Source organism: Drosophila ananassae, unplaced genomic scaffold (genome assembly GCF_017639315.1).
Source record: "Drosophila ananassae strain 14024-0371.13 unplaced genomic scaffold, ASM1763931v2 tig00000126, whole genome shotgun sequence".
Classification (NCBI taxonomy): domain Eukaryota; kingdom Metazoa; phylum Arthropoda; class Insecta; order Diptera; family Drosophilidae; genus Drosophila; species Drosophila ananassae.
In genome coordinates, this window is record NW_025319123.1 from 118,812 (window position 1) to 133,988 (window position 15,177).

Here is a 15,177-nt window from a genome sequence, read left to right on the forward strand (position 1 = left end):
AGACAGCGAAAGGAAGGAAATCGACCTAATAATAGGATGCGATGCCAACGCTCATCACAATCAGTGGGGAAGCACTGACACAAACGAGAGGGGTGAGTCAATCTTCGATTTTATCCTCAGCTCTAAGCTTCTAGTGGGTAACAGAGGTTCAGAACCCACCTTCGTCGTCAAGAACAGAAGGGAGGTTCTTGATGTCACATTATTCTCGCACTCCCTGGCTGATGCAATCACCAGCTGGAGAGTCCTTGACAATCACTCATTTTCAGACCATCGCTATATTGAGATAGTAGTAAATTTTGAAAACTTCACCAAGCAAGCAGTTCGAAATCCTAGAAAGGCAAACTGGGAGCTCTATAAAAAGATACTAGATAGATCCTTAGGGGAACCGCCTTCAGAGACAATCGAGACCTATGAGGGGCTCAACGCCTTGGTAGATAAGCTTATTGCGACTAGCGCAAAAGCTTACCACAAGGCCTGCCCCAAGAAAAGAATAGGTAGCAACAGATCGAAGAAGCCTCCATGGTGGACCTCGTCTTTAGCCCCCTACAAAAAAAATGCACGTAGGGCCTTCAACCACGCGCACCGTACCAACACAGACGAGGCGTGGGAAGCCTATAAAGCTGAACTTAGGCAATATAACAAAGAATTGCGCAAGGCAAAGAAGGTTGCCTGGGCCAATTTCTGCACCAACATTCAGGAGACATCAGAGGCCGCCCGCCTAAGAAAGATTCTCTCTACTACAGCCCCCATCGCAGGTTACATTAAGAACACGAAGGGGTGCTGGACAACCTCAAGCCTGGAAACCCTGGTGACCCTTATCAACGCACACTTCCCGAGTTGCTCATCGGAAGGAACAACCCAGGTGATGCGTAGCCAGGGTCACCAGGGCTCGCTCAACTACCTACTTAGTGACAGAAATCTTAAATGGGCAATAGACAGTTTTAAACCCTTCAAATCTCCGGGACCGGACGGTATTCTACCAGCTCAGTTATCCAGAGCCGGCATTAACCTAAGGAAATGGATTAAGAAACTCTTCAGCACAGTCTTCACTACTGGTATGATGCCAAAGGCGTGGCTGTGCACGAAGGTTGTATTCATACCCAAGGCGGGGAAACCATCCCACTGCACCCCCAAGGAATTCAGACCTATAAATCTGTCTTCCTTCCTCCTTTAGACTATGGAAAGACTCTGCACGATATCACTATGATCGACGAACGAGCGATCAACTTTAAGGAATACGCACTTGTGGCTTTTCTAGACATAGAAGGGGCCTTCAACAACATCTTGCCGTGCTCAATAATCGACGCACTGACGGGACTTGGAATAGACAATCGATCAACTCACCTACTACGGCAGATCCTGGTTAACAGGAGTGTCGAGGCAAGGAGGTGTACTCTCACCACTACTCTGGAACGTGGCGGTTAACAGCCTATTGCGATCTTTAGAGGGTGGCGGCTGTAAGATCATTGCGTACGCGGACGATGTTGCTATTGCCTTCGTAGGGAAATTCCCACAGACGCTATGCGACCTAATGACAGGGAAGCTCGAAGTTCTGTCGGCCTGGGCGCAAAGGAACAGGCTGGGAGTCAATCCGTCCACGACAGAGCTCGTGCTGTTTACCAGGAAGTACAAAATACCTAACCTAAGACTTCTGAAGCTCCTAGGAGAAACACTAGTTCTTAGTGATAGTGCGAAGTACCTAGGCATCACACTAGACAGGAAACTGGACTGGAAGCTGAACACCGCTGATAGGACTAAGAAAACGGCAATAGCACTCTATACCTGCCGCAAGGCGGTAGGCCTGAAATGGGGAATGTCCCCCAAGATGGTCAGATGGTTATACACAGCGATCATCAGACCAATCTTATTCTATGGTGTTGTGGTCTGGTGGCCCGCCCTGGAAAACTCCACATGCAGGGAAAAGTTCAGGAAGTCGCAGCGCATGGCGGAAGTCTGTATAACAGGCAGTCTACGCACTACGACTAGTGATGCCCTTGACACTATCCTCGACCTACTACCAGTGGAACTAATGGGGGTAAAGACAGCCACTCTGGCCGCAATAAGACTGCGAGAGGCAAATCTATAGAGCAAGAAAAGTTTCGGTCATACCAGACTGGACCTACATCACTTCATGCCTGAGGGGGGTACGGATTACTGTGTGCCCGTCGACCAACCCACCACTAACTACAAAGTCTTAATCCCCTCGAGGGAGGAATGGGATGCCCGGATACCGGGACCGGAGGGCTCCATTCATATCTACACAGATGGATAAAAACATAACGGCCAGGTGGGAGGCGGTTACTTTTGTGAGCATCTGAGCCTAAAGGAGTCCTTCAGACTCCCCGACCACTGCAGTGTTTTCCAGGCTGAAGTAGTAGCCATTAAGGAAGCACTGGAATCCCCAGCTCTAAGGGGCAATCGGGGCACAATATGTATCTTCTCAGATAGTCAAGCAGCGCTCAAGGCACTTGACGGATTCTCATCCAACTCCAGGACAGTCAATGACTGTCGCAGATCTCTCAACGAGATGGCTGAACAGCATGACATCTACCATTTGGGTTCCCGGTCACAGGGACCACGAGGGAAACTGTGCTGCAGATGAACTAGCTAGGGCAGGGACTACCAACCCTCTCCTACCGGAGAAAGAACTTGTAGGCATACCCTTGGCTACTTGCAGGCTAAAGTGCAGGGAGTTTTTCGACCTGGCACCCAATAGGAAATGGAGTAATCTCCAGACCTGTAGAACATCACGTCTGAATTGTGCCGGCATACTCTCAGAAAAGATTGGCTAGACTTATTGCTCTCACCAGACCAGAATGCAGCCTAGCGATTGGGGCAATTACTGGGCACTGGCTGATAGGCGAACACGCGGCCGGGCTTGCAGTCCCCCACAATGATTTATGCAGGAGCTGCAGGGATGAAGAGGAGGTAGAATCGGTAACGCACCTCTTATGCTACTGCCCGGCACCTTGCTCCTTGCCGATGCATGCACTAGAACTTTGTTGCGATGTGATTTCACCCTATCGTAGCTCATTAGCTTCCGGTGCCCAAGCCGCCGTATGAAAGACGACTTGTTCTGCTTTGACATCGGGAGCTGATTCCGGTCGTACTGGTCCCATCACATTCCATCCTAGCGCGGTTTTTTTTAATTAAAAAATTAATTTTTTTTAATAGTCTGGGGCTGCATAAATTCAGGATCGGCTAAGCTCAACTGAGGTGAGATATTTCTCGGCGCTTGTATAGGGTGGGATGGTTGATTGGGTATTTTTTCCGGTAGTACAACTACGTTGATTTGTTTTTGGAAATCAGTGGTTAATGATGATAGGGTCACCAGAGCCCTTTTTCGTGGTCTTTTAGTTGTCCCTCCCAGTGCAGCGATGTTCAGGGGTGATGACTCCAATTGTAGCCCCAATGTGTCAGCCATCCTTCTGGTGATTATGTTAATCTGTGATCCAGAATCTAGGAGTGTGCTGCATTGCTGAGGAGGTCCGGCTGGTCCATGTATTGCCACTTGAGCGGTTGGTTGAACCGGCACAGAACGTCCGGCTTACCTGTAAGGGCTGTGGCTGAACACACCACTCGTGATGAACTGGATCGAAGTGGAGCGGTCGACGTATTTTTCCGTATTGTTACTTGACTGGTTTCCTGACGCTCAAGGTGTTCTAACATCTGCTTCAGAGATTGTCGATTGATTGGATCGGATGGATCTAGAGATGACAGCGTGTGTGGGTCCAATCTTTCCTTAATGATATGTGTAAAGATTGGAACCCAGTTGTCTGTTGACAGTGGACACTGGATTGTTGAGAATGGTGCTTCGGAGCAAGGTATCATGTAAGCTGCGCAGTTGATCCGCTGATCCATTTATTTTGGGGTGTACGAAAAGCTCTTGGATCGCGGACTTAATCAACAGCCGTTCATTTTGGTATCGATTCTTTAGTCTTTGCCATGCATCCTGGTAACTGGTCTGACCGCCAATTAATGTTGAGATTAAGTTTTTTGTTAGTTCACCAGTTACTTGATTCTCCAAATTACGTAATTTTACTGCATCGCTGTAGTCTTGATTGTGGATGCATTCCGTAGAAATGTCGTAGAATCGTAGCCAATGTCGGTATCTCCCTCAAAACGTCGAGGCGAAAGACGGCGTGTGTGTGGCTCCCTGTCCTTCTTAGTACTCCTCGCTTAGAAATCGCTAGTATCGCTAGTATGTCCATCTGTAGTAATTTTAGGATCCAAATCAATAAGGTCATGATGGCCATCCACAATCTCTTTCCATAACTTTTTCAAATGTTGCCTGGTGTAAGCTTCCTTTCCTTCAATGCGATTACATAGGAAGTCCTCGAGATCGTCGAGCCGTCTTTCTTGCCTTCGTTTCAGTGAGGTAATCCTCTTAGGGCCTCTGTAAGAACATGTCCGCTAGTCCTAGACGGTGCCTTGGGCTAGGGGTTTTCTCCAGTTTTTCTGGGCCGCTGTACCGGGCCTGACCCTGAGGGTATTCCATCCAAAAATATTCATATATTCATATATGGTTATATGGTTTCATATTTTTTGACAAGGTCTGTGAGTGCCTTGGCCTTTGAAAAATGTTCATTGGCTGGACTCAGTGCTAACTCCTGGAGCTTGGCATGGTTTTTTTGAAATTGGGTCCACACGTGGGTGAGCTGCTTTAGTCGCTCATCGAACACCAAAGTTATGGAATTTCCGATCAATCAGTTAGGATATATATCAGCTATAGGATATAGTCGGCCGATCCCGGCCGTTCCGACTTATATACTACCTGCAAGGATAAGAAGGATGTGTCAACTCGGTAGCTTTAAAACTGAGAGACTAGTTTGCGTAGAAACCGACGGACAGACAGACAGACGGGCATGCTTATAGCGACTCAGGAGGTGATCCTGATCAGGAATATATATACTTTATAGGGTCGGAGATGTCTCCTTTACGGCGTTGCACACTTTTGACCAAAATTATAATACCCTTTACAAGGGTATAGTTAGTTAGTTTTGGATTCTATACGGAGCAAGACCACCACCCCCAAAGCCGAAGAGCTAGAGCCGGATAATAAAGCGTGCCCCGCGAGTATAGAGTCCAGGAATGATCGCTACTACCGTTACACGTTACAGATAATTAATTATTATTAATTAAGAATAATTGGGCTTCGTGAAGTTTCTTTTCAGCCTTTCTTTTCAGCTGTATTGCCTTCAAACTGCTCATCAATGAGCATCTGTATTACGGGGTCTGATTCGGATCCCATGGTTGAGTTTTTTTTGGTTTGTATGAGTTGAATTGCGTTGCAGCTTGTGTTTAGGTTGTGATCCTTGAAAAAGGATCACGTCGGGGTCCTCATATGTTCGTCCGTAGAGCGGCCACTACGTCGAACTTGAACTCGCGAAGAAGGTTAGGTAACAAGGGTCCTACTTGTGGTCCGTTTCATGGGAGCAACACTCGAAGTTGGTTGGTTAAGGAGGGTTCTACTTGTGGTCCATTTCACGGGAGCAGCACTCGAAGTAGGTTGGTTTTAAGTGCACTAACTTGCCACTGAGTAATGGACCTATTTACTTTGTATTCGCAACTGTCTTTATTACGGACCAGGTGATCTTTTATAAGATCAGAGAAATATATTTTTTGTGGCTTAACTATGGTTAGCTTGTCAATGTTAATGGAAGTGCGTACACTACGGTCAGTCTTAAAGAAAGTACGTGCTATAAGGTTAATGTGAAAGAAAGTACGTGCTAGGTACAAGTTCTGGGTCTGCTGACTCAGATCGCTTGGTATTGGGTTTCTGCTCAGCTCGCTGGTTTTGCTTGCTCCGGTCAGTCGGTCATTCTTACCGCTGCCATTGCTGATTTTTGTTTCTGGCGCTGTCTATTAGTGCTGGGTTATTAGGTCTTGGCACTAGGTGCCAACATTTATAATACAACGGTGCCCAATGTCTTGGGGCATGTATAAGCTATTTTTGGTCATGAGAACGTTTTATTTTTTCGCTAGCCTCTACCCTCGGAAACAAAATCACACGTGTTTGGTCTGTTAAACCTCTCTTCAATGTACTCTTTTAATTCATCTATAACGGGGCCCCGTGGGCTAATACCAAATAATAAAATGATATTATTTATAGCCTGTACTCTTCTGTACGGAATCGTTAAGAGAAAATTCCATATGGTACTTGTATCAATCAGATTGATTCAAAGGCTTGGAAAATTTGCCTAACATCGGGGTTATCGCTCGGTTGATTCATTATGCCTGTCCATTGGCTTGATGGGCAGCGGTGGCGACTTTAATGTGCTATTGCTAATTGCATATGAATTGGGACATACAGACATAACCTTCTGGCGTAATTTACTCGTTAGTGCTCTTATCTGCTAAGTTTGCACAGGAGATCAACATCGTCGGAACTAGATTTAACTACAACCACAATGTCACCCGATTCGATCACGGTATCGTTCTTGACATTGTACGTTTTAAATGGTAGGCAACTATCATTCGAAACAATATGGTCTTCGGAGACCCCTCGTTCCCAACGATCAACAGGGTATGAAGACTTTCCGGATACGCACGAATTCATAAGGCGGATGGTTTCCAACAATGTTACGGTTTTATACGGATTTATAGGGTGCACGGCTTTTAAGGGTTTTATTGATTCACACGAATTTATCATTTCACTGAAGCGGCACGGCCACTTACGGTTTGGATTAGCACGAGAAAATCACAATTACTATTACACAGTAACTATTATAAACTATGAAATTATAATAAATGCTCTACGTTGGAGAAATTCGGCTGGGAACAGTGGGAACTCGCATCGGTGTGTAATTCGGTCCTGCGCTGGGGATTATATAAGGCTAGGACCGGTGGCTTGGACGAAGCATCTCATAAATTAATAAGGTATCTTTCTAGAGATTTTTCATCGGAAGATAGGTCAATGGCTTGACAATGCAGAAAAAGGAGAGCACAAACTTACGGAAATATGAAAACAGTCCTAATCATGAATTAAGGTATTTAAAATTTACAGGCTTAAGGTATTCACTAATAACTTTTATATGGGTGTTATTGGGAAGTATACCGAATGCACTAAGTTGATATCCTTAATAATCAATGCGACTGTTAAGAACGATATTTGTTTGCAATTAATTTCAAAGTTTTTTAACACCAGAGAGTCTTAAAACTTTGCTAGCAATGTGAAGTTTTGTTTTAAAAAAATAATGAAATCCATGTAAACGTAAATCTGACGCTGCCGGTTTATCTCACGGAGTACTTTGGATATGAATTGCTGAAGCATAGCGGGGTCATTCTTTAAACTAAAAGGCATACGGAGGTATTCTTAATTTCCTTCAGTGGTTATAAAAGCGGTATATTTTACTGACTCGGGATCCATTCCGATTTGATGATATCCACTTTGAAAGTCTACTATGGAAAATACAGTTTTTTCTCTCTAACTTTTCATTTATTTAACCCTTTTTGACCCTGAATCCATGCACATCCGGATTTGACCATTTTTCATCTTAGCAACGACAATAGGGGAATTAAGACTGACTAGGTCGAATGGCTAGGTTGTTGGCTAACAACACATAAACATTTTTATTAACAACGTTCCTCTCCAAATATGATAATTTTCTCAGGGAACTATGAAAGGGTGGCGAATCAGTTAGTCGGATCTTTTCATTAAACACTTAAACGTAGCTTGATAGATCCTGACAGGTTCCAGCGAGAGGTGTTTTAAAGTCGCACCCTATATTCATACCACGAAGATCAGTAGACACAGAGCAAGTGCAAGCATTTTCGACAGCCAGATTTCCATTAAGACTTCTTCCTTAGCCAAAGATGCATTCGAATTTACAGAGCTACTGCTTATCTTACAGTTTTTTCGATTATCATTAAATGGATTATTTTCAAATATATCATTTAGCCAGGATGCACAGACTGATTCGCTTACAAAAGCTGTACGATTATTTATTGAATCTATATTGGATTCACATTTGTCGAGAATTTTCTATAAAACAAGCTCAGCACCTAATAATTTAAGAGCATCACTACCCAGCAGTATAGCTGAAGTCATAATTAAATTGGGAACAACATTACTCTATAAGTTATAATTTTTATTTTCAAACAAAAGTATACATTTTAGCAATTTATGGAAATTGTCAAGATGTCTACCTTTAAATTTGTTCGGTTTCGAGCAGAGAAAGCTTTAGTATGAGATATATTTTTTGATACATATTAGATACATGGGATACATACTACTGCCGCGGCTATTTCACAGAAGTTATGGGATCGTTCCACCGAGTTTATTAATTCGACGTGATTGCCCGATCTCAAAAACAACATGGATTTGATTTGTTTAAACATGAACAGATTTCGAAAGTTGCCTCACCGAAATCGACTCTTTTGCCGAATCGGTGTTCCTCCGGTCAATTCTGTTCGGCTCCACCGTCAACCGCCTGGCCTCTCGTTGTTCACCGATCGCCGTTCCGGGTTGTTCGTCAAAAGAATGCTTTCTTAGAGCCTGGCAGCCGGACAATGGCACGAAGGGTCTTCCTACCCATCAGGACACACTCACTCACATACAAGGTTGGGCGTCGTGCCTTCTTCGCTCCAGGTGATCACTGTGCGCACGCCAGAGCGAGTCTGGTGATTGGTGTCGTTATTCAGCCCTCACTTTGCAGGATCACATCTGGTCGTTGCTACAGGAAACGATAAGGCGTACGTCAGACCTATCCGTCTCTATGCTTCGATTTCAGGATATCTGCCGTGCACGGGAAATGAACCAACCCGACTCTGGGCTTCAGTAGGGCCAAGAATCTCGGATCCTTTCGCTCTCGCTTCTTTATACTCGCGTTGAACTGAGTACGGCTGTCGGACTTGGACGACCCCTGTTGTTAATACCTATTAGTGATACCGAAGCTGAAATTGACAAGATTTAATCAAAGGAGTTGGCCGCTGAGAACTTGGATGAGACCGCTACATATAAGAAGACAAAGTTTGATACAAATATGTCTAAAGTAACAAAGTTCTGTGTGGGTGACTTTGGGTTGTTTAAAAACAGCAAGTGACAGCAAACGAAATTAGATCCAAAGTTCAGGGGACCCCCTTGGTGGTCGAGGTATTGGACGGAGACCGATAACTTTAAAAGTTTACACAGAAAAAAGGCTTTACAATTACCCACACGAAAGTTTGCAAAAGTAACTGGATGTGCGAATTCCAGAAGAGCTTGATGTAAATTACAAAGAACTAAGTCAGTTGAAAAAGAGTGTGCTCGTGAAGTCATGTGATTGGCGATGGACGAGAGTTTCTTTAGAAATATAGTGAAACTAAGTGTTGTGTGATGGACGAGTAATGTGTTTTGATGAATTCGTGAAGCCAAGTGTTGGGCGTGGCAATTTAATTTGTTTGAAAATGTGTGAATCCAATGTGTTTTGGATTACGAATTAACGATTGGAACTGATTAATGTTTAATTTGAAAGTATTTTATTGTCTCTGGTTTGGAAAAGTAAATGAAAAAAAAATTGTGTGCGTGGAGTCCCTACCCGCGAAAGAAGTGAAACTTCTTAGCGATATTCCAAAAAATGCATATTATTTCGTATAAAAGAAAAATAGCGGGAGGGAAAGGATAAAAATAAGGTGGAGTGACCAACACTTTCTTCAATTCACATTTTATAAATTTATTATAAAGCAAAGTCCAAGTTCTGCTTTCTTTCGTGCTCGGTATTCACGATAATATTGTGCTCTGTTCCCTCCTCTTAAAACACCGGCTGCACTGTCTTTTTCCGCTGTAAAATCAATTCAAAATCAAACCATTAAAATTTTTGCCAATCCAATTGATATTAATTTCAAGATGATATGATCCACAAGGTGCATCTGTTATGGACAATTGAAATATTCAAGAGAAACGTACCACCACATAACCTGGAATCCGCTGTGTTATGCGTATTTTCACTGTCACTCATTTTATTGTTTGTTTGAATCACTATTCACTGTACTAATACTACAAGTAGTTCGTCAATATTATATAGAACACGAATTAATTATGGGAAACACTTTAATAACAAAATACGAGATAAGAATAAGAAAAAGAATTTTCGACACATAGGACGCTTGATGCACTCACGCATAGGCACTAATATTAGTCTAGGCAGCTGTTACGCGCTACGGGTATCGCCATAGCAGCGCATGCGCCTGGCGATACCTTACTCTTATTCACTCTCTCTCGCACTCTATCTTTCTCTTTTCCTCTTCTCCTTCCGAGTTGCGTTAAGCGTTCAACGCTATTCCCCCTCCACTGGAGCGTTAAACGTTTAACGCAACATTTTCCGGCGTCGTATAAGAAGTTTCACTTCAAAAATGGTTCATAAGAGAATCTAACAGAGATATGTTAAAACAGTCTACACATTTAAAAGAGAAGTTAAGTTATGTTAATGAACATTATATGAATTTAAGATAATGTAGTTAAGTTCTTCGAAAGCATTCAATAAAAATTATAAAGTTTGAAAGAAATTAAAATGTTTATTATAGACACGAGGACGTGTATATGTCAGGATGGCCGTGTCGGAGAGGAGGTAATTCAGTCTCTTGTTAGGCATGAGTCTTTAAGGTGTGACCATGGATCGTGCTGGTATATACCAGTTCTGGTATGATAAGGACTCAGTTTGCGAACTGAGGCTAAGTGTGGCTTCGCTGCGTTGCTAGATTTTCTCTTGTTCGGAGCTTAAGCGTGGTGTACAGTTAAGGACTACTACTATACATACTATATAAAATTTATATTTCGGTCGATAATTTTCGGTCAAATCGTTTAGCTTGGGTAATTTGGCTAATTATTACAGGTTTGTATTTGTGTGCATTATTAGTGTTACATAAAGACTGGAAATTATCGCTTAAATACAGGTGAGTAATGGGTGTGGGTTCAAATCGTTACATGGTTTTAAGACTTAATTCTATACTTTTTTAGGTTTTTCATACATAGCTTATTGTTGTGAAACCAAGCATTGGGAAACATTTTTTGTCCTATTTTCTGCACTTATATTCATCAAATCTGATTTATGAAAGGCTTTTCCCGGCTTAGTTGTTAGAGGTTGTCGCCCTTTTCGTATTTCAGAGGTTCACGACGCTTTTGTTTTGGTTGATATTGGTCAAATCCTGTTTGTGCTTTATCAACCCTCTTACGTCTTCTAAAATCTGCTCTTTAAGATTGGTGAACTGTTGGTAGTTAATCCTAGAAGAGCGATTAAAAAATATGTCCACGGGTTTCTTATTAGTTATCGAGTGGGCAAAGTTGTTGTATCTGTCTACGGCTATAGGTACCAGGTCAGTGCATTTGAAGTTCGGGTGCTCGCTTCTTAGACATCTCCAAGAACGTCGAATGGAATCTTTAAATCTGGCCATTGACTTCACTTTTCCGAGTCGGCGTATAGTATAGTCTAATCCCCATTGTTCTCAAATAATTCAAAACAGTGGTACATATCTTTTAATGGCAACATTATCATTTTTCCTTTTATTTTTGCACATATACACAAAAACCATCCCCGCACCACCGCTTTTTCAATTAATTTCATTGTTTTAAAATGTTATTTTAGTTTTACCTATCGGGCTTGTGATTATTATAGTTTGGTGATGGTGGGGGGAACGCTAAGTTTGCGGGTATTAACTTTTATTTTAATAAATAGCACTAAGCTCATAAACTTTACTCCGGCCATCGCCGTTATTTTATTTGAATTCGCTCACTAAGCTTATGGAGGCAGTCACCCTCTCACCGTAAATCTCAATTGACGCATCAGCACCCTACCAGTGCCACATCATCGGTGGCCAGTTAGGAGCATCACTGTTACCAGCCGCCAATTTCCAACCAACCCCTTGGGCAGAAACCACCCAGCGGGGTCACAATACCCAGAGATCATCCTACAGGGCCACCAAACCTAATATAACTGGCATCCAAAAATTAAATTAAACTACCGACCCTCACAATTTTCAAAGGTAAATATAGATTACTACATTAAAAAAAAGAGATAAAAAAAAAAATAATAATAGCTGCAATTGTGATGTGCAGCTCAAATACAATTTTTCACATGTGAAAATATAATTGAATAAAACATAATTTTTAAAAATAAATTATAAATATATATTTAAAAAAAAATGATTACTCAAAAGCTTTCTTAATATTAAAAGTAAATTATATTCCATGTTTATAAGAAATATGAAATATATTAAAGTGTTATGCCAGCCGAACAGAATGTTCGGACAGATGCATTGAACCTTGTACGAATTAGTTGGTTCGTATAGGAATATTAAAAAGTAACTCGTCAGCGATAGTGAAGAAGAAGTGGCCCGAGGGCTTAAAACAAGACAAGTTCAATCCGAAGAAAAAGAAGACATAATGAACCCGAACGAATTGCAAAACATTATACAGGGTGCCTGGTATCGCACAACACTGTACTTAATTTCGAAGCCATTCTGGCCAGATTAGACTGCTCCTACGCAGACAAAACTTCGTTGCGACTATTACGACAACAGCTTGAGGTGGTTCGTCAAAGTGACCAAAGCCTCATGCAATTCTATGACGAAGTTGAGCGTAAGGTAACCCTCGTCACAAATAAAATTGTCATGACCCACGACGTTGAAAGAGCCACACTGTTCAACACAGAAGTTAGGGCAGACGCTCTGCACGTGTTTATCTCAGACCTAAAAAAAAACCTGAGGCCTAAACTTCAGGCCTAAAAAACGGCAGTTGTAATTCCGGCACAGCCAAAATATCTTCAGAAGCAAATGACACTGAATTCTAGATAGACAAGGGAACGAAAAGAACCCACATTATTAAAAAACAAGAAAGGAAAGCTAACTTCGGGCGGAGCCGAAGCTTATATACCCTTGCAGTTCAGTCACAGTCCGCTAGGTGGCGCCACCCATCTTATTTTGTTAGATATATAGCGGATCGTTTATAGTCTTCCGATCCTTATGAAAATTGGCAGATCAGATTGTTTTTCCCAAAATAGAATCTGTACCAAATCCCATCTTTCTAACTTAAAAAACACCAAAGTTATGGCATTTCCGATCAATCAGTTATATGGCAGCTATAGGATATAGTCGACCGATCCCGGCCGTTCCGACTTATATACTGCCTGCAAAGGAAAGAAGGATGTGTGCAAAGTTTCAACTCGATAGCTTTAAAACTGAGAGCACACTTTTGACCAAAATTATAATACCCTCTGCAAGGGTATAAAAAAGAACAACAAAAGGATCCGATGCGTAAGCCAGAGAACTGCACAAAATCACCAAATTCTCCTCGCGAAGCAAGATCGCGAAAAAAAACCCCATTTTCAGTCAACGGAGGAAATTCTGCCGTTTGCCCTTCGGATTAAAAAATGCCGGTGGCATTTTTGAAAGGGCAAGCGAGGATGTCTTGAGAGAGCAGATAGGGAAATCATGTTACGTCTATGTGGACGATGTCATTATCTTTATGGAAAACGAGAAAGTGCATGTCAAACACATTGACTGGGTCCTGAAAAAATTATACCAGGCCAACATGATCATCTCACAAGATGATCCTCAACCAAAGAGACGAATGAGCAGTGGGCAGTAGAGTTTTATGTTCTTGTCAGTTTCGCGGTCTAATTGGTACTAAAGAAAAGTTACAGATTTCCATTTGTGGAACTTAAAGTTATGTGTGTTATGTTTACAACATGTTGTGGATTGTAAAGTAAATAGATAGAGAAAATATAAAGATGCCAATATGGGCTAACTTATAAACTATATATCGATAGTTCTTAAACATCCCGGGACACCCTTAAACACGGTTTCTGAACTGGGAAGTTTCGCCATTTTTGTTATTGGCCGGGTCACTTCCCCTGCTGCCGTCTTAATCCTGACTGCTCGAACCATATTGTCCTTTCCTTGGAAAGTGTCGATCACCTTCGCTAGATGCCATGATGCTGGTGGTGTGTTGGACTCTTTGACAAGCACAACGCTGCCGATCAAAATGTTAGGGGTTGTCGTGGTCCAATTAGGACGCTGCTGTAGACTTGTCAGATACACTTGGTGCCATTGCTTCCAGAAGCCTTGGTACATTGATTGGATACTCTGCCAGTATCCCAGTCGGCCCACACGAATGTGGCCAAAATCCGCCTCCGGTGTTGTTGTGGATGGTCTCCCGATAAGAAAATGGGCTGGTGAAAGATAGCTGTCATCTGTATCTGAGGTGTAACATAGGGGTCGTGAGTTGATGACAGCACTTATTTGCGCAAGCAAGGTGCACATTTGTTCATATGTCAGTGTGGTATTTCCGATTACTCGTCGAAGATGCAGTTTTACGCATCGAACTGCTGATTCCCATTTTCCTCCCAAATGCACGCTCGACAGATCTGCCATACGTTGATGTATTGTGTAGTACCTTTGCCGAAAGCTGGCAGTTGTGCGTGATTTTGCGTACTAAGTTTCGTGCGTCGAAAATCCAATACCTTTGTCGAACCATGACGAAGAGAGATGAGACTCCAGGATGCAAATTGAAACGATGCTCATGTTCAATGATCAAATATGTGATTCGATGATTCTTTCGAAGCAAAATAGGACGCTTCGCCTCTGCTGACAACTGCGAATGTTGGATTCGTCCACCCACTCTTAGCAGGTTGTCCTTGTCGATGATTGGTGAGAGCTTGACCAATTGAGATGGGTTCCCTAGAGCCTTGTTTGCGCATAATAACTGGAACTCCTGTTGAAAACAAGCTTGAGCGTGGTGCAGCCACCGAATCCTTGCCGTCTTGATCTCATCGGATGTTAAGGAATTCGAGGTTTGTTTCGAAGATGGATGCTTTATGCGATGAATGAAGCGCAAAACGTAAGCAAGGGTGTGTATAAGGTTCAGCCAAAATGATGTGCGATTGAGAAGCTTATCCAATGGGTTGTCCGTCGTGACAGTCATCTGCGCAGCTAGGCAAGTAGTTTTAACTTCGCCTTGTATGCGTTTGTCTGAAAGAGAAGTACAGTTGTGAGTATTGTTCAATTTTACCAAGAATTGATCCTTGTCCCTCAGCCATGAAGGACCCTTGCACCATAATTGGAAGTCAATGAGCTCGGATACTCTCAAGCCACGGGATGCGCAATCCGCTGGGTTCGATTTTGAATCCACATGTCGCCATGCATGCTTCGGCATGGTTTCGCCATGCATGCTTCAGAATGGGGACAACGCCAACAAACGTCTTG